General features: G+C 46.0%; 1 protein-coding gene and 1 pseudogene across 10 annotated transcripts in view; both read left to right on the top strand.

The window, feature by feature from the left end:
• arhgap23a (Rho GTPase activating protein 23a) overlaps positions 1–23,453 on the top strand; it is a 606,368-nt gene that overhangs the window by 296,341 nt on the left and 286,574 nt on the right. The window lies entirely within an intron of this gene.
• On the top strand, positions 8,575–8,740 carry LOC140398756 (U2 spliceosomal RNA; annotated as a pseudogene).

Raw genomic sequence — 23,453 nt, 5'->3', positions numbered from 1 at the left:
GTACCACTGTTTAAGAAAGGTAGCAGGGATAATCCTGGAAACTATAGGCCGGTAGTAGGTAAATTAGTGGAGAGAATTCTCAGGGACAGGATTTATACCCATTTGGAAACAAATGGACTCATAAGCGATAGACAGCATGGCTTTGTGAAGGGGAGGTTGTGCCTCACTAACTTGCTTGAGTTTTTTGAGGAGGTGACATAGATGATTGATGAGGAGAAGGTGGTGGATGTTGTTTACATGGACTTCAGTAAAGCCTTTGACAAGGTCCCTCATGGTAGACTGGTACAAAAGGTGAAGTCACACAGGATCAGAGGTGAGGTGGTAAGATGGGTACAGAACTGGCTCGGTCACAGAAGGCAAAGGGTAACAGCAGAAGGGTGTTTTTCTGAATGGAAGGTTGTGACTAGTGGTGTTCCACAGGGATCTGTGCTTGGGTCTCTGTTATTTATAGTGTACATAAACGATTTGGAGAAAAATGTAGCCGGTCTGATTAGTAAGTTCACGGAAGACACCAAGGTTGGTGGAGTGGCAGATAGTGTTGAGGATTGTCAGAAGATACAGTAGGACATAGATAGGTTGGAGACTTGGGCAGAGAAATGGCAAATGGAGTTTAATCCGGACAAATGTGAGGTAGTGCATTTGTTAGGTTTAACATAGAGGGTAAATATATCGTAAATGGCAAACCTCTTAGAAATATAGAAAGTCAGAGAGATCTGGGCATGCATGTCCACAGATCTTTGAAGGTGGCAACACAAGTGTACAAGGTAGTCAAAAAAGCATACGGAATGCTTGCCTTCATTGGATGGGGCATCAAGTATAAAAACTGGTACGCCATGCTAAGTTGTATAGAACCTTGGTAAGGCCACACTTGGAATATTGCGCATAATACTGGTCGCCACACTACCAGAAGTGAGTGGAGGCTTTGGAGAGGGTGCAGAGGAGGTTTACCAGGATGTTGCCTGGTCTGGAGGGTGTTAGCTATTTGGAGAGGCTGAATAGACTTGGATTGTTTTCATTAGAAAGACGAGGTTGAGGGGTGACCTGATAGAGGTCTACATGATTATGACGGGCATGGATAGAGCGGATGGGCAGGCGCTCTTTCCCAGGGTGGAGGGGTCAGTCACCAGGGGCCATTTTTTAAGGTCCATGGGCAAAGTTTAGAGAAGATGTGCGAGGCAGGTATTTTACGCAGAGGGTGGTAAGTGCCTGGAACGCGTTGCCAGAGGAGGTTGTGGAAGCAGATACATTAATGGTGTTCAGAAGGCATCTTGACAAACACATGGATAGGATGGGTAGAGAGGGACACAGCACAAGGGTTTTGGCAAAGGTTGATATCATGACCGGTACAGGCTTGCAGGGCCGAAGGGCCTGTTCCTGTGCTGTATTGTTCTTTGTTCTTTAAAGGAACATTATAAGAACATAAGAACTAGAAGCAGGAGTAGGCCATCTGGCCCCTCGAGCTTGCTCCACCATTCAATGAGATCATGGCTGATCTTTTGTGGACTCAGCTCCACTTTCCGGCCCGAACACCATAATCCTTAATCCCTTTATTCTTCAAAAAACTATCTATCTATCTTAAAAACATTGAATGAAGGAGCCTCTACTGCTTCACTGGGCAAGGAATTCCATAGATTCACAACCCTTTGGGTGAAGAAGTTCCTCCTAAACTCAGTCCTAAATCTACTTCCCCTTATTTTGAGGCTATGCCCCCTAGTTCTGCTTTCACCCGCCAGTGGAAACAACCTGCCCGCATCTATCCTATCTATTCCCTTCATAATTTTATATGTTGCTATAAGATCCCCCCATATCCTTCTAAATTCCAACGAGTACAGTCCCAGTCTACTCAACCTCTCCTCATAATCCAACCCCTTCAGCTCTGTGATTAGCCTAGTGAATCTCCTCTGCACACCCTCCAGTGCCAGTACGTCCTTTCTCAAGTAAGGAGACCAAAACTGAACACAATACTCCAGGTGTGGCCTCACTAACACCGTATTCAATTGCAGCATAACCTCCCTAGTCTTAAACTCCATCCCTCTAGCAATGAAGGACAAAATTCCATTTGCCTTCTTAATCACCTGTTGCACCTGTAAACCAACTTTTTGCGACTCATGCACTAGCGCACCCATTATCATTTAAATAATAATCCCTTTTGCTGTTATTCCTACCAAAATGGGTAACCTCACATTTGTCAACATTGTATTCCATCTGCCAGACCCTAGCCCATTCACTTAGCCTATCCAAATCCCTCTGCAGACTTCCAGTATCCTCTGCACTTTTTGATTTACCACTTATCTTAGTGTCGTCTGCATACTTGGGCACATTGCCCTTGGTCCCCAAACTCCAAATCATCTATGTAAATTGTGAACAGTTGTGGGCCCAACACTGATCCCTGAGGGACACCTCAGCTACTGATTGCCAACCAGAGAAACACCCATTAATCCCCACTCTTTGCTTTCTATTAATTAACCAATCCTCTATCCATGCTACTACTTTCCCCTTAATGCCATGCATCTTTATCTTATACAGCAACCTTTTGTGTGGCACCTTGTCAAAGGCTTTCTGGAAATCCAGATATACCACATCCATTGGCTCCCCGTTATCTACCGCACTGGTAATGTACTCAAAAAATTCCACTAAATTAGTTAGGCACGACCTGCCCTTTATGAATCCATGCTGCGTCAGCCCAATGGGACAATTTCCATCCAGATGCCTCACTATTTCTTCCTTGATGATAGATTCCAGCATCTTCCCTACTACCAAAGTTAAGCTCACTGGCCTATAATTACCCGCTTTCTGCCTACCTCCTTTTTGAACAGTGGTGTCATGTTTGCTAATTTCCAATCCTCTGGGACCACCCCAGAGTCGAGTGAATTTTGGAAAATTATCACTAGTGCATTTGCAATTTCCCTAGCCATCTCTTTTGGCACTCTGGGAGGCATTCCATCAGGGCCAGGAGACTTGTCTACCTTTAGCCCCATTAGCTTGCCCATCACTACCTCCTTGGTGATAACAATCCTCTCAAGGTCCTCGCCTGTCATAGCCTCATTTCCATCAGTCACTGGCATGTTATTTGTGTCTTCCATTGTGAAGACCGACCCGAAAAACCTGTTCAGTTCCTCAGCCATATCCCCATCTCCCATTATTAAATCTCCCTTCTCATCCTCTAAAGGACCAATATTTACCTTAGCCACTCTTTTTTGTTTTATATATTTGTAGAAACTTTTACTATCTGTTTTTATATTCTGAGCAAGTTTATTCTCATAATCTATCTTACTCTTCTTTATAACTTTTTTAGTAGCTTTCTGTTGCCCCCTAAAGATTTCCCAGTCCTCAGGTCTCCCACTAATCTTTGCTACTTTGTATGCTTTTTCCTTCAATTTGATACTCTCCCTTATTTCCTTAGATATCCACGGTCGATTTTCCCTTTCTACCGTCCTTCCTTTTTGTTGGTATAAACCTTTGCTGAGCACTGTGAAAAATCGCTTGGAAGGTTCTCCACTGTTCCTCAACTGTTTCACCATAAAGTCTTTGCTCCCAGTCTACATTAGCTAGTTCTTCTCTCATCCCATTGTAATTTCCTTTGTTTCAGCATAAAACACTAGTGCTTGATTTTACCTTCTCACCCTCCATCTGTATTTTAAATTCCACCATATTGTGATCGCTCCTTCCGAGAGGATCCCTAACTATGAGATCCTGAATCAATCCTGTCTCATTACACAGGACCAGATCTAAGACCGCTTGTTCCCTCGTAGGTTCCATTACATACTGTTCTAGGAAACTATCGTGGATACATTCTATAAACTCCTCCTCAAGGCTGCCTTGACCAACCTGGTTAAACCAATCAACATGTAGATTAAAATCCCCCATGATAACTGCTGTACCATTTCTACATGCATCAGTTATTTCTTTGTTTATTGCCTGCCCCACCATAATGTTACTATTTGGTGGCCTATAGACTACTCCTATCAGTGACCTTTTTCGCCTTACTATTCCTGATTTCCACCCAAATGGATTCAACCTTATTCTTTAAAGGAACATTATTGTGGATGGTTTCTGGATTGGCCACTTTTTAATTGATTTTTGTCACATTTTCAGAAATAATTTCAAAACCATTTGTTTTGAGTTTTATTTGTGGGTCATTAAATTTAGAGAATAACTGGTATTTGATGAGCGGGAGTTCCAACACAAACATTGTATATATGACAGTGATTAGTGAGCACCAAGTGCTTTAATCAGAGGCATTAGCAGTTGATACTTTAATAATAAATAGAATTAATAGTTCACCACAACATAAACATTAATTACCTTTATTTGAGAGAGAGAACAATACATTTTATTTTATTTTGAATATTGGTCGTACTTAAGTAATTTCACATCCTATATCATTTCCTGACAAATAGTATATGTAGTGTCAACAGTATGTGTTGCTTTTCTGTCAATGCAACTTATAGCTTGACCACCTGGAGGTATCTGGATACAGAGCAGATCAATTTGATGGCTGCTTTGTTTTCTTCCCTTCCTTGGGGTCAACATGCTCTTTTCTGAGGGGAATATAAAGGGATAAATCCTTATTCAAACAGTCTATGACATGGGGCGGGGTGGGGGGGATTGGGAGGGGGATGTCATACATTTTTATGTTTAGCAAGTCTCAAGTATTTATACTGGTTGCTTGGTTCACAAACTGAAGTAGTATGTGGGTGCAATGATATGTTGCTTCAGATAGTTGGGACGCATTTTTGATTCTCCACATTTGATCTCAGCTGTGTTCACGTGTGGAAGGCTGCTTTCCCTGTAGAGAAACAATAAAGGAAGATCATCCCAAAATCAGAATCAATTAATCTAATTTGCAGTTTTGGGAGCAGGTCATTCACTTTGCCACCATTGGTACACCTGGGTGATCTTCAGATCATTGGAGCGAAGTAGAATTTATATATTATCTTGACTGCGGTCTCGAGTTCTTGTTAAGCACTGAAGACAGTGCAGAAGAGAACCATGAAGCTGAATCCTAATGACAGAAGCAAAGTTCTAGTGAAAGGAAAAGGGTGGAATTTAATGTCCTCCTTAGAGCGGTGAGTTTGGAGGTGAGGTGGGAGCTGTGTGATCAGATAGGAGGGTACAGGATGGAGATTCCGCCTCCCGCCAAATCCGGGACAAGAAGGCTTGCAGGTGGCCTTCCCACCCAGAGGCCATTTGAGGCCCTTAAATGACCACACAAGGCCTTCAGCCCAATGCCGCCAGTATTCAGTCTGCAATGGCTAAGGGACTTAGGACACGCGGAGGCTGCCCAGCAAACCCTGTTGCATTTGTCAATAATCTGGGGGAGGGGGTGGGTGTCTCATTTACAGACACTCTGTGCCCAATTAAGGGGCCTGGCATTGGGAAGTTGGGTTGTGCCACAGGAAGCCACCTCGCTTGCTCCCTCGCTCCTAAACCACCTATTCCTGTGACTTCCATTTGCCCACACTCTGCTCTATCTGTCGATCCATTGGAGACCCCCACTGTAGCATTGGCTACCACTCCCGATTTGCTGCTGGTACTGGAGAACTGCCAACCTCTGATTGGAGGGCAGCTTCCAGGCCTGATTTTCCCCCTGCTGAGGGCTTAATTAGATGGAAGGCCTGACTGTCCCCAGGTAAATGCGTGATTACATTAAATGAAAATCAAAATCGCTTATTGTCACAAGTAGGCTTCAAATGAAGTTACTGTGAAAAGCCCCTAGTCTCCACATTCCGGCGCCTGTTCGGGGAGGCTGGTACGGGAATTGAACTGTGCTGCTGGCCTGCCTTGGTCTGCTTTAAAAGCCAGCTATTTAGCCCTGTGCTAAACCAGCCCCTGGAATAAAATCTCAAAGAAAAGGGACATGTGGCTCACATATGGGCAAGGTCTATGTTAAGTCCCTGGGCCTTTCGGTTGAGAATGTTGATGGCTAAGAAATGACCGTGAAGAGTTAGAAAATCAATCCGAGTATTAGTTTAAATTAATAAACTGTGCTAATGAGACATTGGTTCAAACTAGTAAGTGGTAATTTAAAAACTCATATTTATAAGCATATGGTAAAATACAAGAAAAGACATAACAGCCATTGAGCCAATCCCATTCCAACATAATGTATCCTATAAGCACCCACACTCCTGTCAGATCGCCTTCATAGAATCATAGAATCCCTAGAATCATAGAATCCCGAAAGTGCAGAAGGAGGACATTCGACCCATCACATCTGCACCAACCCTCTGAAAGAGTACCCTACCTAGGCACACTCCCCAACTCCATCTCCGTAACCCTGTAACCCCACCTAACTGTTGGACACTAAGGACAATTTAGCATGGCCAATCCACCTAATCTGCACATCATTGGACGGTGGGAGGCATCTGGAGGAAACCCACGCAGACACTGAGAGAATTTGCAAACTCCACACAGGCTGTCACCTAAGGCCGGAATAGAACTCTGGGGCGAAATTCTCCCCCAACGGCGCGATGTCCGCCGACTGGCGCCCAAAACGGCACCAATCAGACGGGCATCGCGCCACCCCAAAGGTGCGGAATGCTCCGCATCTTTGGGGGCCAAGCCCCAACATTGAGGGGCTAGGCCGACGCCGGAGGGATTTCCGCCCCGCCAGCTGGCGGAAACGGCCTTTGTTGCCCCGCCAGCTGGCGCGGAAATGACATCTCCGGGCGGCGCATGCGCGGGAGTGTCAGCGGCCGCTGACAGTTTCCCGCGGATGCGCAGTGGGGAGAGTCTCTTCCGCCTCCGCCATGGTGGAGGCCGTTGCGGAGGTTGGAAGGGAAAGAGTGCCCCCACGGCACAGGCCCGCCTGCGGATCGGTGGGCCCCAATCGCGGGCCAGGCCACCGTGGGGGCACCCCCCCAGGACCCCGGAGCCCGCTCACGCCGCCTTGTCCCGCCGGTAAATACCTACTTTAATTTACGCCGGCGGGACAGGCAATTTCTCGGCGGGACTTCGGCCCATCCGGGCCGGAGAATCGAGCGGGGGGCGCCCGCCAACCGGCGCGGCCCGATTCCCGCCCCCGCCGAATTCCGGTACCGGAGACTTCGGCAACCGGCGGGGGCGGGATTCACGGCGGCCAACGGCCATTCTCCGACCCGCTGGGGGGTCGGAGAATGACGCCCCTGGTCCTTGGTGCTGTGAGTGCTGACCACTGTGTCACCCTTAGGAAAGAATAGTGAAAAAAACTCTCTAACACTTGCAAGCTGTGGAAGATGACAGTGACTGATATCACTGGTTGAAGTTAATCCACTTAACCTTCTGTAACACAAGATGTCTTCTGCTAGCAGGAACTCATCTAACTTGGAAGACCTCCAGAAAAAAGCTATTCTGGGGGTTATCAACTTGTGAAAAGAAGTGCTTCTTATCATCCACTTAATTTAGATTTGGTTTTGCAACTTTACTGATTGTCTCTCATCTGTTTTGTTCCTTACCTACTTAGCTCAAATAGCCTGGCGACATGGACAGAATCAGATCTCCATTGATTTTTAAAGCCTCAATTACCAAAGCCTGTTCAGATAGTTTAAAAAAAATAATTTTAGAGTACCCAATTATTTTTCTTTCCAATTAAGGAGCAATTTAACGTGGCCAATCCACCTGACCTGCAAATCTTTGGGTTGTGGTGGTGAAACCCTTGCAGACATGGGGAGAATGTGCAAACTCCACACGGACAGTGACCCAGGGCCGGGATTCGAACCCGGGTCCTCAGCGCCGCAGTCCCAGTGCTATCCACTACGCCACATGCCGCCCTGCCTATTCAGATAATTAAGGTTCCTTCAACTAAGTACATTTTGAGAGGCTCCCTTCTGGATCTTTTTCTGTGGTTTTGAAGGTATAAAAGCTGGGCACCATATTCTTGAAGTGCATGAACCAGGACACACGTATTGCTTTGTAAAGGATGAGAAATGTACTTGCTTTATATTGCATTGCCCTAGATACACACTCTAACAACTGATTCATTTATGCTAGCCTCAGCACACGTCAATTTACCTTCAGTGTTTTACCAACTTCCAGTTCATCCTTCCACTTCACTTCCTTGAGTGTTAACCCTGAAGGGTCTATATATGTTTAGAATATTTTCACATAAGTGCATCATGCTGCACTTGCCTTAATTGAAAGTTAAATGAAACTTTTTCATTTTCCCAAAGTGTCTCCATTTCCCTTGCAGACTTTGTTTAATCAGAAAACAAGTAGACTATTCTCCGATGCCTTGATCAGATCATTAATAAACCAGCTTTCCATAGAATCCCTACAGTGCAGAAGAAGGCCATTTGGCCCATCAACTCTGCACCAGCCCTACCTCAGCCCAGTCCTCCGTCCTATCCCTGTAACCCCACCTAACCAGCACATCTTTGGACACTAAGGAACAATTTAGCACGATCAATCCTCCTTACCTGCACATCTGTGGACTGTGGGAGGAAACTGAAGCATCCGGAAGAAATCTGCAGAGACACTGGAAAAACGTGCAAAACTCCACACAGTGACCCAGGCTGGAATTGTATCCGGGTCCCTGGCGCTAACCACTGTGCCACCATGCCGGAGGTCAGTGAACAGCAAGGAATCTAACATAGTATCGCTTCTCGGCCTTTTGGCTAAGATCAAGTGTAGTCTCTGCTCTGCCTTTTGGGCTCAGATCTGGTATGTCTCTCTTGTGGGGACAATTAATTGGATTCAATTTGAATTTGAGTTGTTTTTTGGAACAGGCAAGGAGCTGGATTAGAGCCCCTGTCCACACTCTGAGCCCTGGCTTTGTAACTGAAAAAGTAATTTTAAAAAAGGAAAAAATTAATAACATTAGTGATAGGGCCCCACACAGAGCTAAAACTATCCTCTGTGCATCCAGACACGACCAATTCTCTTTTGAACCTAAATTCTGCTACAGATCTCTTAAAATGCATAATTTACTTGGTAATCTTTCATTCAGGATTATAGTGTTTTGAAAATCAAGTTGTAGTCTGCTTGACGTTACCCACAACGTTCTAATTTCCTAAATAACGTCCATCAGTTGGTGAGACAACACACTAATAACTTCTGCTCTGCTTTTTCTCGAAGGCAACGTATAATGCTTTCCGGCAACCTTCCTGTAAATTAAGGTATGTTCTAATGGACTTGTAGAGCACGATCCAATGGCCACGCTGTGCCCGGAAAGCCGCTCACTGCGGCGCAGCGTGGCTGATAAAAGATCTAATGCGATTTCGCGAGACATTTGTGGGTGGAATCACTTTTTAGCAAATTAGCATTTTACTGGGAGACAGCTAGTCTCACTTTAATGCACAGATTCGCGAGGTGCACTAGGCATTGGGATCTATTCGCCTCGGAGATCTTGGGCGAGTGCAGTTCAGCACTGGTCCCCACAAGCGTGAACTAGACGGAATGGCACTTATGGGGGTCTCCTTGGTGATCAGAGGCCCCTAGAAACATGCCCTTTGAGCAGGGTGGTGCCCTGGCACTGCTGTTACCACCAGGTACCCTGGCAATGGCACCTGGGTTTCAGCCTGGCACAGCCAAGGTGGCCAGGTGGGACTGCTGGCAGGGGCACTGCCAGGGTGCCAAGCTGGCATTTCTTTGTGCACTAGTGATCGGGCCAGAGGTGTCCCATCCGTTCTTTTGGAAGGGGGGTGGGGTGTGGTGCTGCAGGGCTATGTGCAGCCTTGGCCGCATGTTCCCCGCCAAGGCCACTTATTTAATGCGGGTGGTGTTGTATAGCCATGTGTTTCTCAGCACTGCAAGCGCTGGGAAACATACGGCTAAACACGCTCGCTATGGGACTTTGTTCCCATTTAATTGAATCGCGCCCGTAGTTTCAGGAAGCTTTTCCCACAGGAGCTGATCAGCACTTGGAATGGGTGGGTAGGCTGAATGGCGGAGGTGAAAACCTTGCTGTTGTTTAAAAAACATGATGTGGAGATGCCGGGTTGGACTGGGGTGAGCACAGTAAGAAGTCTTACAACAACTCGATGGGCCGAATGGCCTCCTTCTGCGCTGTAAATTCTATGACTATGAAAACAGGTTAAAGTCCAACAGGTTTGTTTCACAGGATCACAGAATCTACTCAGATGAGGAGGAGCGTAACAGACATCTACAGACGCTGAAAGATGCAGTCGTACGAACGGGATATGGCGCTCGACTCATTGATCGACAGTTCCAACGCGCCACAGCAAAAAAACGCACCGACCTCCTCAGAAGACAAACACGGGACACAACTGACAGAGTACCCTTCATCATCCAGTACTTCCCCGGAGCGGAGAAACTACGCTATCTTCTTCGCAGCCTTTCACACGTCATCGATGAAGACGAACATCTTGCCAAGGTCATCCCCACACCCCCATTACTTGCCTTCAAACAACCGTGCAACCTCAAACAAACCATTGTTTGCAGCAAACTACCCAGCCTTCAGAACAGCGACCATGACACCACACAACCCTGCCATGGCAATCTCTGCAAGATGTGCCAGATCATTGACATGGGTACCACCATTACACGTGAGAACACCACCCACCTGGTACGCGGTACATACTCGTGCGACTCGGCCAACGTTGTCTACCTTGTATGCTGCAGGAAAGGATGTCCCGAATCGTGGTACATTGGCGAGACCATGCAGACGATGCCACAATGGATGAACAGATATCACGCGACAATCGCCAGGCAGGAATGTTCCCTTCCAGTCGGGGAACACTTCAGCAGTCAAGGGCATTCAGCCTCTGATCTTTGGGTAAGCGTTCTCCAAGGCGGCCTTCAGGACGTACGACAACGTAGAATCGCTGAGCAGAAACATATAGCCAAGTTCCGCACACAGAAGTACGGCATCAACCGGGACCTTGGATTCATGCCACATTACATTCATCCCCCACCATCTGGTCTGGGCTTGCAAAATCCTACCAACTGTCCTGGTTTGAGACAATTCACACCTCTTTAACCTGTGATTATCCCTCTCTCCTGCTGCTCTGTCTGCACCTGTAAAGACTTAATTACCTGCAAAGACTTGCATTCAAAGTATCGTCTTGCATCATTGACTTTGACTATATATATGTTTCTGGAACCCACTTCTTCATTCACCTGAGGAAGGAGCTGTGCTCCGAAAGCTAGTGATTCGAAACAAACCTGTTGGACTTTAACCTGGTTTAAAAAACAGCAATGGGGAGTTTATTGTCATTCTGGATCAATTAATTAAGATGGACGTTCTCATTTGTAAGAATCTTATGGTAATTGAATGTTCCCCAAAAGAAAGAAGAACACTATTCACTACGCCCTATCCTACTCTTGCTGATGTATTTGCTTTGTTTGGCCCCTTGTTCCACACTGTAACCAATCACTGTTTTGTCGATGTACCATTTGTCAATGTTCCCTGATGATTATTCTTGTGTCTACTATGTACGTAGTGTGTATGTTCCTCGGCCACAGAAAAATACTTTTCACTGTACTTCGGTACATGTGACAATAGATCAAATCAAATCAAGACTGAAGTTGGTTGTCCAAAACTATTTGTTAACAGGGCAGGGAGTGGCAGCTGAAATACTTTCTAAGTATGTAAGCAGTGCTTTCTCTGACTCCCAGTGGAATTTCTACATGCCCTAACATGGCCCTTCGTGTTGAAGAATTACACCAATATCTAATATAGCATCTGTGATGTGAATTGGAAATGTGTGACTTAAAACTAAGTTGTGACTTGTAAATTTGACTTGTTTGAGATATGTATCAATGGCATAATCATGATTTTAAAATATCAAGCCAGCAAAATAATTATTGTAATTGTTTAAGCCACTGATTTAAATTTGGCAAGTGTACATTTGAGATCTCTCTAACCTTATAGGTACCTCTTTTTTTTTTTGGAGTGAAATATCACACCATTCATGATAAACCAAAACCAAATAGTAATTCTTAGCCTGCCTCTAGCTGACATTTTAAGAGCATTAACTACAAGCAGAAGCTCTGGTAAGAGCAAAACATGTACAGGAGGTCATGCAGCTGCTAGCCTGCTCTGCTATCAAGTAAGATCATAGGGCACCTCTGAGCAATGAGGTGTCTGAGAGATGAGAAACAGTGAGAGCAGTCTGGGGAGTTCCTAGTCAGAACTCGGACTCAGGAAAAAGGCAGCATGTAACATCACAGGGACGCAAGTGGGAGATTAGTCTGCGAATATTTCTGATCTTTTAAAAAATTAATTTACGGTATGTGGGCATCACTGGCTAGGCCAGAATTTTATTGCCTATCCCTAGTTGCCCTTGAGAAGATGGTGGTGAGCTGCCACCTTGAACCACTGCTGTCACCGGGGTGTAGGTACACCCACAGTGCTGTTAGGGTGGGAGTTCCAGGATTTTGACCTCATGGCGATGAAGGAATGGCAATATATTTCCAAGTCAGGATGGTGAGTGACTTTGTGAGACCCTCCAGGTGGTGGTGTTCCGAGGTATCTGTTGCCCTTAGTCTTATAAATGGTAGTGGTAATAGGTTTGGAAGGTTCTGCCAAAGGAACCTTGGTGAGTTCCTGTCGTGAATCAAGCAGATGGCTGCTGCCACTGTTCATCAGTGGTGGAGGGATTGAAGTTTGTGGAAGGGGTAACAATCAAGCGGCTGCTGTGTCTTGGATTATGTCGAGTTTCTTGAGTATTTTTGGAGCTGCACTCACCCAGGCAAGTGGAGAGTATCCTATCATACTCCTGACTTGTGCCTTATAGATGATGGACAGGCTTTGAGAAGTCAAGAGGTGAGTTACTCACTGCAGGATTGCTAGTATTTGACCTGCTCTTGTAGACACAGTTTTTATATAGCTAGTCCAGTTCAGTTTCCGATCAATGGTAACCCCCAGGATGTTAATAGTGAGGAATTCAATGATTGTAATGCCATTGAAAGTCTGGGGTGATGGTTGGATCCTCTCTTGTTGGAGTTGATCATTGCCTTGGCACTTGGGTGGCACGAATGTTACTTGCCACTTGTCAGTCCAAACGTGGTACTGTCCAGGTCTTGCTGCATTTGGGCAAGGACTGCTTTGGTATCGAAGGAGTCGCGAATGGTACTGAACATTGTGCAGTCATCCGTGAACCTCCACACTTCTGACTTTATGATAAAGCAGCTGAAGATGGTTGGGCCCAGAACATTACCATGAGGAACTCCTGCAGTGATATCCTGGAGCTGAGATGATTGACCTCTGACCACCATACCATCTTTCTTTGTGCCAGGAATGACTCCAACCAGTGGAGGGTTCCCCCCCTGATTCCCATTGACTCCAGTTTTGCTTGGACTCCTTGACGCCATAGTTGGTCAAACACTGCCTTGATGTCAAGGGCAGTTGCTCTCACTTCAACTCTGGAGTTTGTCTCTTTTGTCTGGTAATGAAATCAGAAACTGAGTGTGTTAGACCGCCAAAGGTAGTATTAAGGGATTTATATTTGTATTGTAAACTTTGAAATAATGTATAGTTTTTAGTGTGTTTAATTTAATGTGTCTGTGCCTGGAAGGGTAAAACCTAGAGTTCGATTCATGCTGGACATAGGTGTTTGTCTGTGTGAGTTTTGGTTAAGTTCCAACTGTGTTTCTATTGTGCTTAGAGAGGGATACGGCGTGAAGAATAAATAAAAGATGCACTTAGCAACTGGGGCCTTGTAAGGTAGAGAAGCTTTTAAGTTTTTGTTTAGCTAATTTGTTTGCAGTTGAAGATGGGTCGTGAGGGTGAAGGCCGCTCTCACAGCTCTGCAGAAACAGTTGGCTTTAGAAGGCTAGAAAATGGACATCTCTCAGCTTTGCTAGAAGACAAACCATACCGTGGAGTAATGGTTAAAGAAACAAGTACAGAGATCTGAAGAGCAGATAGTTAAGGAAACTAGAGAAATAAAGTGAAGTTTCCACGAAGTCTGAGCGTAAAGGCGCTACACCAGAGCACTGTTTAGTAAAGACTGACAGACAACTGAGAAGAAGGCTGAGATGCCAGAAAGAGATCTGAAGTGATTTTCAGGTTTGTGAGATTTTACTACAGCCTGTGGAATGTGAGTTGAGATAACTATGGAAATCGATGCTGGATCTCAGAGTTTGTGTAAAAGCAGTTAAGGCAAATGAAGCCTAAAAAGGGATGGTGTGAACATTTGGATTGGATTCAATGTTAAAAGTGGAGCATAAATTTGGGTTAAAAGAGTAATTTGTAAAACTTGGACTGGATTTTTGAAAACAAACCTCTAAGGGAAAGCATTGGTATGAGAGAAGATTTTAAAGCATGGTTTTGGGAGTGGAGTTTGGAAACTCCCATATGATCATCATCTGGAGGATTCTGAGGAGCAATTGACGGACATTAATTTGGGTTCAAAGCGGAGTACATGTATTTGACCACAGTCATTTTGTGTTAATGAGACCATTCTAGTTTGTACTTTGTAATCCATACACATTTTTTAATGTGTGTGTATTTAAGTTAAGGGAAGGTGGGGTAAAATGGTGTAATAAACCCAACTTTGCATGTTTAAAGCTTTTTTTCTTATTGTTTACAATAATTTGTGGTTGTGGGGCGGTAATTGGCTGGGTTGGATTTGTCCTGTTTCTCGTGTATGGGCCCGTGTTCAATTCCAGCCTTGGGTCACTGTCTGCGCGGAGTTTGTACATTCTCCTCGTGCCTGCGTGGGTTTCCTCTGGGTGCGTCTGCGTGGGTTTTCCTCCGGGTGCTCTGGTTTCCTCCCACAGTCGAAAGATATGCTGGTTAGGTGGATTGGCCATGCTAAATTGCCCCTTGATGTGCAGGTTAGGCTATGGGGTTACGCGGATAGGGAGGGTGGACCGGGAAGTGTAAATTGATAGCTCATTCAAAAGGGTCAGTGTAGACTCGATGGATCAAATGGCCTCCTTCTGCACTGTAGGGATTCTATGTGCTTTAGTGTTTCATAATAATACTTGGTAGTCCATGAACAAGCGATTAAAAGCATTTTTGTAACATCGAAATCTCACAACCTTCCCTGGTCAAGAGGATTAGTGGAATTCATGTCACCACATTGACTTGTGATGCAACATATTCACCCATGTGTCTAGTTATTTGAACTTCACGTCAGTTGAGGCAGATGCAACATGGTATAAATAAACAATTTGTCAATCGCTTCACTATTCTATCCAAGTCATAGACAGCAGGGACTAGTTTTAGAAGATTTTATTATTGTCTTGTACATTAAGCACGTCTGGAAGGGAAACTCTTCTTTGGAGTGAAGTCCTTTATTGTTGTTTCATATTTGGCACTGGACTAGCTAAGTGGATTTGTAAAGCATATTGTCGTCAGTAAGAATCCAATAGTAGTGAAAATATATCATTATCTGGTAATAACAGCTTAGATTCCATCAAATTCAAAGCTGCAGGGCAGATATTTCTGAATTGCGGTATTTGTATATTTTCAGACTACTGACTTAAAAGGATTTCCAATATTTTGCAGATAAATTAGCATGGCACAGCATTCACCATTGGCATGCAACTTTTCTATCCAAAAGGGTTAGTAGATGTATATGACAATCATAGAATAATTATTCTACTCTTTGTTGCAGGGAAACTCTTTGCTGGGATTAGCTAAAATTTTCACATTGAGCATATCACTGAGAAATACTTGTCCAATGACCAGTGTGGATTTAGTAAAGATTCAATTATGGTACTGAGTTTTCCTGCACCGTTTGTCTTGTAATTGTATTCTTGGAATTTTTTATTTTATATTGTAAATCTACTTTCAAATAATGAGGCAATCAACAAACAAACTCTGAATTTTATTATTGAGGTCCAGGGGCATTTAGCTAATGAATAACAATTGTATGTCATGGACTTTTTAAAGAAAGACCACAATGAAAGAAAATTATTGGAACCATCTCCAAACTTTCTCCGGGTCAGTGGTTTGTACAGCTTGTAAACAACTTTATGAAGTCTTATGGTTGTTCAGAAGCTAAAGCAGAGACAGAGTCTATACCAGCATATCCAGTACCTCCTGCACATCTGAAGTGTCCTTGGAATGCAGCCTGATGCAAACAGTTTGGCTTGCCTTTAAATGATAAGCAGAACAACGGATGACACAACTTCTCGAGAGTTGAAAACCATGTGCAACTAATCACTCCCTGTACATTTCCATTTTTTTGTGAGATTTTAAATGGACTCTTGGAACTTATTTTTTTAAAAAAATATATATTTTATTCAAGTTTTTTGGCCAAACATAACAATACGTAGTGTTTCTTTTACACAACAATAAAGCAATATAAATAACCGTGGCCAGTTTTAAACAAATAAATAAGTAATATATAAACAAAAACAAAAAAACACAACTAAATGGCAACTGACTTGTCCAAAATAAATACTCTCCAAAAATACAATCCAATATACAATTACATATACCAAATACCTCTACATATACAATAACATCCCTGAGAGTCCGTCCGATTCCTCCGCCCTCCCTCGCCCCCGCCCCCCCCGGGTTGCTGCTGTTGTCTACTTCTTTTCCATTCCCTCTATCTTTCTGTGAGGTAGTCGACGATCGGTTGCCACCGCCTGGTGAACCCCTGAGCCGAACCCCTTAACACGAACTTAATCCGTTCTAACTTTATAAACCCTGCCATATCGTTTATCCAGGTCTCCACACCCGGGGGTTTGGCTTCCTTCCACATTAACAATATCCTGCGCCGGGCTACAAGGGACGCAAAGGCCAACACGTCAGCCTCTCACGCCTCCTGCACTCCCGGCTCTTCTGCAACCCCAAATATAGCCAACCCCCAGCTTGGTTCGACCCGGACCCCCACCACCTTCGAAAGCACCTTTGCCACCCCCACCCAGAACCCCTCTAGTGCCGGGCATGACCAGAACATGTGGGTGTGATTCGCTGGGCCTCTCGAGCATCTCGCACACCTATCCTCTACCCCAAAAAATTTACTAAGCCGTGCTCCAGTCATATGCGCCCTGTGTAGCACCTTAAATTGTATCAGGCTTAGCCTGGCACACGAGGACGATGAGTTTACTCTACGTAGGGCATCAGCCCACAGCCTCTCCTCAATCTCCTCCCCCAGTTCTTCCCATTTCCCTTTCAGCTCATCTACCATGATCTCCCCCTCGTCCCTCATCTCCCTCTATATGTCCGCCACCTTACCGTCCCCCACCCATGTCTCTGAGATCACTCTATCCTGCACTTCCTGCGTCGGGAGCTGCGGGAATTCCCTCACCTGTTGCCTCGCAAAAGCCCTCAATTGCATATACCGAAATGCATTCCCTTGGGGCAACCCAAATTTCTCCATCAGCGCTCCCAGACTCGCAAACGTCCCATCTACAAATAGATCTCTTAATTGTACTACCCCAGCTCTTTGCCATGCTCCAAATCCCCCATCCATTCTCCCCGGAACGAACCTATGATTGTTTCTTATCGGGGACCGCACCGAAGCTCCCGTCCCTCCCCTATGCCGTCTCCGCTGCCCCCAAATTTTCAATGTAGCCACCACCACCGGGCTTGTGGTGTATTTCTTTGGTGAGAACGGCAACGGCGCCGTCACCATTGCTTGCAGGCTAGTCCCCCTGCAGGACGCCCTCTCCAATCTCTTCCACGCCGCTCCCTCCCCTTCTCCCATCCAGTTACACACTATTGAAACATTGGCGGCCCAGTAGTACTCACTTAGGTTCGGTAGTGCCAGCCCCCCCCTGTCCCTACTACGCTGCAAGAATCCCCGCCTCACTCTCGGGGTCTTCCCAGCCCACACAAAACTCATAACGCTCTTCTCAATTCTTTTGAAAAAAGCCTTCGTGATCATCACCGGGAGGCACTGGAACACAAAAAGGAATCTCGGGAGGACCACCATTTTAACCGCCTGCACCCAACCTGCCAATGACAGGGACACCATGTCCCATCTCTTGAAATCCTCCTCCATCTGTTCCACCAACCGTGTTAAATTAAGCCTATGTAATGTACCCCAATTCTTGGCTATCTGGATCCCCAGGTACCGGAAGTCCCATGTTACCTTCCTCAATGGTAAATCCTCTATCTCTCTGCTCTGCTCCCCCGGATGCACCATAAATAACTCACTTTTCCCCATGTTCAGTTTATACCCTGAAAAATCCCCAAACTCCCCAAGTATCCGCATTATCTCTGGCATCCCCTCCGCTGGGTCCGCCACATATAGCAACAAATCATCCACATACAGAGATACCCGGTGTTCTTCTCCCCCCCTAAGTACTCCCCTCCACTTCCTGGAACCCCTCAGTGTTATGGCCAGGGGTTCAATCGCCAATGCAAACAATAACGGGGACAGAGGACATTCCTGCCTCCTCCCTCTATGGAGCCGAAAATAGTCAGACCCCCGTCCATTCGTGACCACGCTCGCCATCGGGGCCCTATACAGCAACTGTACCCACCTGATATACCCGTCCCCAAAGCCAAATCTCCTCAACACCTCCCACAAATAATCCCACTCCACTCTATCAAATGCTTTCTCGGCATCCATCGCCACCACTATCTCCGCTTCCCCCTCTGGTGGGGGCATCATCATTACCCCTAGCAGCCTCCGTATATTTGTATTTAGCTGTCTCCCCTTCACAAACCCAGTTTGGTCCTCATGGACCACCCCCGGGACACAATCCTCTATCCTCATTGCCATTACCTTGGCCAGAATCTTAGCATCCACATTCAGGAGGGAAATGGGCCTGTATGACCCGCATTGCAGCGGGTCTTTTTCCTTCTTTAGGAGGAGCAATATCGTTGCCTCTGACATAGTCGGGGGCAGCTGCCCCCTTTCCCTCGCCTCATTAAAGGTTCTCATCAGTAGCGGGGCCAGCAAGTCCAAATATTTCTTATAGAATTCAACTGGGAATCCGTCTGGTCCCGGGGCCTTCCCCGCCTGCATGCTCCCAATCCCTTTCACTACTTCCTCCGTCTCAATCTGTGCTCCCAGCCCCACTCTCTCCTGCTCCTCCACCTTAGGAAATTCCAGCTGATCCAGAAAGCACATCATTCTCTCCTTCCCGTCCGGGGGCTGCGCTTCATATAATCTTTCATAAAATGCCTTGAACACTCCATTCACTCTCCGCTCCCTGCTCCATCTCTCCCTCCTCATCTCTCACCCCCCCTATCTCCCTCGCTGCTCCCCTTTTCCTCAGTTGGTGGGCCAACAACCTACTCGCCTTCTCCCCATATTCGTACTGTACACCCTGTGCCTTCCTCCATTGTGCCTCTGCATTACCCGTAGTCAACAAGTCAAATTCTACACGTAGCCTTTGCCTTTCCCTGTACAGTCCCTCCTCCGGTGCCTCCGCGTATTGTCTGTCCACCCTCAGAAGTTCTTTCAACAACCGCTCCCTTTCCCTACCCTCCTGCTTTCCTTTATGTGCCCTAATAGATATCAGCTCCCCTCTAACCACTGCCTTCAGTGCCTCCCAGACCACTCCCACCTGTACCTCCCCATTATCATTAAGTTCCAAGTACCTTTCAATACACCCCCTCACCCTCAAACACACTCCCTCATCTGCCAATAATCCCATGTCCATTCTCCAGGGTGGAAGCTGTTGTTTTTCTTCCCCTATCTCCAGGTCCGCCCAGTGTGGAGCATGATCCGAGATGGCTATAGCCGTGTACTCCGTCCCCGTCACCTTTGGGATCAGTGCCCTTCCCAAAACAAAAAAATCTATTCGTGAAAATACTTTGTGTACATAGGAGAAAAACGAAAACTCCTTACTCCTAGGTCTACTAAATCTCCAGGGATCTACTCCTCCCATCTGCTCCATAAAATCCTTAAGCACCCTAGCTGCAGCCGGCCTCCTTCCGGTCCTGGACCTCGATCTGTCCAGCCCTGGGTCCAGCACCGTATTAAAGTCGCCACCCATTACCAACTTCCCCACTTCTAGGTCCGAGATTCGTCCTAACATACGCCTCATAAAATTGGCATCATCCCAGTTCGGGGCATACACGTTCACTAATACCACCGCCTCCCCTTGCAGTTTGCCACTCACCATCACGCATCTGCCCCCACTATCCGCCACTATAGTCTTTGCCTCAAACATTACCCGCTTCCCCACTAGTATGGCCACCCCCCTGTTTTTTGCATCTAGCCCCGAATGAAACACCTGCCCCACCCATCCTTTGCGAAGTCTAACCTGGTCTATCAGCTTCAGATGCGTCTCCTGAAGCATAACCACATCTGCCTTAAGTTTCTTTAGGTGTGCGAGTACCCGCGCCCTCTTAATCGGCCCGTTCAGCCCTCTCACATTCCACGTGATCAACTGGATTGGGGGGCTCTTTACCCCCCCCTTGATGACTAGCCATTTCCTTTTTCAATCCAGCTCCTCACCCGGTTCCCACGTAGCTGTATCCCCCCCAGGTGGCGCCCCCCCGCCCCGACCCCCCCCTCCCATACCAGCTCCCCCTTCTCCCCAGCAGCAGCAACCCAGTTAACCCCCCCCCCCCCCGCTAGATCCCAAGCTAGCGTAATTGCACCCCCCATGTTGCTCCCAGAAGTCAGCAAACTCTGGCCAACCTTTGGCTTCCCCCCGTGACCTCGGCTCACACTGTGCGAGGCCCCCTCCTTCCTGCTTCCCTGTTCCCGCCATGATTACCATAGCGCGGGAACAAAGCCTGCGCTTCCCTTTTGGCCCCGCCCCCAATGGCCGGCACCCTCAGCTCCTCACTCCCCCACGACATGAGGAAGAGAGAGAAGTTACAGGGTCGCAGGTTTAACAACTTGGGAAGTCCTCTCTTCCCCCTTTTCCCCCCTTTATCCCACAAATTCACCCCCCCACTTTTGTCCCAAACGTTCTTTTTCTGGCCCGCTCACTCCAGCTTCTCCTCGACAATAAATGTCCACGCCTCACCTGCCGTTTCAAAGTAGTGGTGTTTCCCTAGATGTGTGACCCACAGTCTTGCCGGTTGCAGCATTCCGAATTTGACCTTCCTTTTATGCAACACCGCCTTGGCCCGATTAAAGCTTGCCCTCCTTCTCGCCACCTCCGCACTCCAATCTTGATATACGCGGATCACCGCATTCTCCCACCTACTGCTCCGAGTTTTCTTTGCCCATCTGAGGACCATCTCTCTGTCCTTATATCGGAGAAATCTCACCACTATTGCTCGAGGAATTTCTCCAGCCCTCTGTCTTCGCGCCATAACCCGATAGGCTCCCTCCACCTCCAGCGGATCCGTCGGGGCCTCCGATCCCATTAACGAGTGCAGCATCGTGCTCACATATGCTCCAACGTCCGCCCCTTCTGCACCTTCGGGAAGACCAAGAATCCTTGGGTTCTTCCTCCTCGCATTATTCTCCAGCACTTCCAGCCTTTCCACACATCTTTTGTGTTGTGCCTCGTGGATCTCCGTTTTCACCACCAGGCCCTGTATGTCGTCCTCATTCTCAGCAGCCTTTGCCTTCACGACCCGAAGCTCCTGTTCCTGGGTCTTTTGCTCCTCCTTTAGCCCCTCAATCGCTTGTAATATCGGGGCCAACAGCTCCTTCTTCATCTCCTTTTTGAGTTCATCTACGCAACGCCGCAGGAACTCTTGTTGGTCAGGGCCCCATATTAAACTGCCTCCTTCCGACGCCATCTTGCTTTGTGCCTACCTTCCTGGCCGCTGCTCTAGAGGATCCACCGCAATCCGGCTACTTTCCTCTCTTTTTTCCATCCGTGTCCAGGGGGGATTCCCTTCTGGATTACCGCACAGTGTTATTTGCTGTTAAAATTGCCGATGGGGCTCCTATTAAGAGCCCAAAAGTCCGTTCCACCGGGAGCTGCCGAAACGTGCGACTCAGCTGGTCATCGCCGCACCCGGAAGCCTGGAACTTATTTATAGACAGTAATCTTTCTTTTGAAGTCAAAACTTCAAGAGCAAATTCATCTGTACTTTATACTATCTGCTTATTCCCTCAAATCCACTTTTTCAGTATATTTACAGATCCTACAAAAGGAATAAGAACACTATTTCATATGATTTTTTCCCCCTCCAGTTTGATTGTTTGAATCTAATCGTGTAAATTGGTTATAGTTTCGAATTTTACCACAAATTTTACCTTATTGTTCAGTATCATGTCCAAGTGGCAGGAGATTATCACTTCTGCACTCAACCTGTTTGCAGGTTTCCTGCCCATTAAAATGAATGGGAGGAAATGAACTGGTGAGTGCTCAAAGTGCCGTTTCTTTTCTGTCTTGAGTCACTGTATGATGCATTTCAGATATGCCTTTTTAAAAAATACGATATTAACATTATTTTGAAGGTTCTAAGTGTAATATGTCCAAGGACAATTGTTACTGGCATTTCTATCACAGTTGTTCAGGTTTAATGTGACCTAAGTTTGGTTCCAGTGACAGTGTTTAGGAAACATAATAACTTGAGTTGCTGATGCAAGTTTATTTGGGATTTAAGACTGAATTTAAGTGGGATATTGTTGTAACTGTTGGAGAAAGGTGAATAGATGGAACTGATTTTTAAAAAATTGACAAAATTGGATGAAGGACCCAAGATTCAAAGGGCAGGACACCATGAAAGTTGAAAAGTGTAATTTGCAGCAAGCTTGGGTTTTAAAAGATACAAATATTTGATTTTTAAAATAATGGAAAGAAAGAAGGATTGAAGAAGATACGTTTAACAGTTTTAAGATCTCAGGAAAGAATGCATTTGGTTTAGATAATTACTGAAATGCTTCATTTCTGATTGTTGGTGATTAGAATAAAAGGAGCAAGTTAGAACAAGTGTAAAAATGAAATAAAAAATAAAAAACAAGATAATATTGATAGTTCCAAACAGGTTTTCCACAAAGAGTGTGGGGCCTGATAGCAAGTCAACTGAGCTGTAACCTTACCGCCCTACCCTTTAATTCTTGCTTGCATGGAGACTCTAAAGAAACCTTATGTGCCAGTTTGAATTATTGCAAATATGGGGAGGCAGGTTGGTGCAGTGGTTAGCACTGCTGCCTCACGGCGCCGAGGACCCGGGTTCGATCCCGGGCTCTGGTCACTGTCTGTGCGGAGTTTGCACATTCTTCCTGTTTCTGCGTGGGTCTCACCTCCACAACCCAAAGATTTGCAGGGTAGGTGGATTGGCCACGATAAAATTGCCCCTTAATTGGAAAAATTTTAAAAAAAATGTAATGGTCTCTAAAACAAACTGACCAAATAGTTCAACTTTAACTTTTAATGGGCTGTTGGCTTCCTGCTATTACAGAATGTGATTTTAACCTGGGTAGCTGCTTAAAATTGGTATGTTTCCATTAAATAATGGAGTCACATAGATTAACTGTTCTCAGTAAATAAGCGAGTTGGTCACTTAATTGAACTACACAAAAATCATTACCAGAAGTACAGCAAAATATTATGACCACTGATTGGAATTGGTCACGTGGCGTGAGTGCGAGAATGGCTGCGTTTTCGTGAGATCTGGCTATGCTCCTCTTTAAAGCTGTCTTTTTCATCCTAGTGCACACTTATGTGTTTGTTTTTTCTTGGTGTACATACCACAAGCTATGTCCCGAGAAGCGTTTGGCTGGTGTCTCTAC

Source organism: Scyliorhinus torazame, chromosome 21, assembly GCF_047496885.1.
Source record: "Scyliorhinus torazame isolate Kashiwa2021f chromosome 21, sScyTor2.1, whole genome shotgun sequence".
Lineage (NCBI taxonomy): Eukaryota > Metazoa > Chordata > Chondrichthyes > Carcharhiniformes > Scyliorhinidae > Scyliorhinus > Scyliorhinus torazame.
The sequence above is the reverse complement of the archived record's forward strand: the minus strand, read 5'-3'. Positions and strand labels throughout refer to the sequence as shown.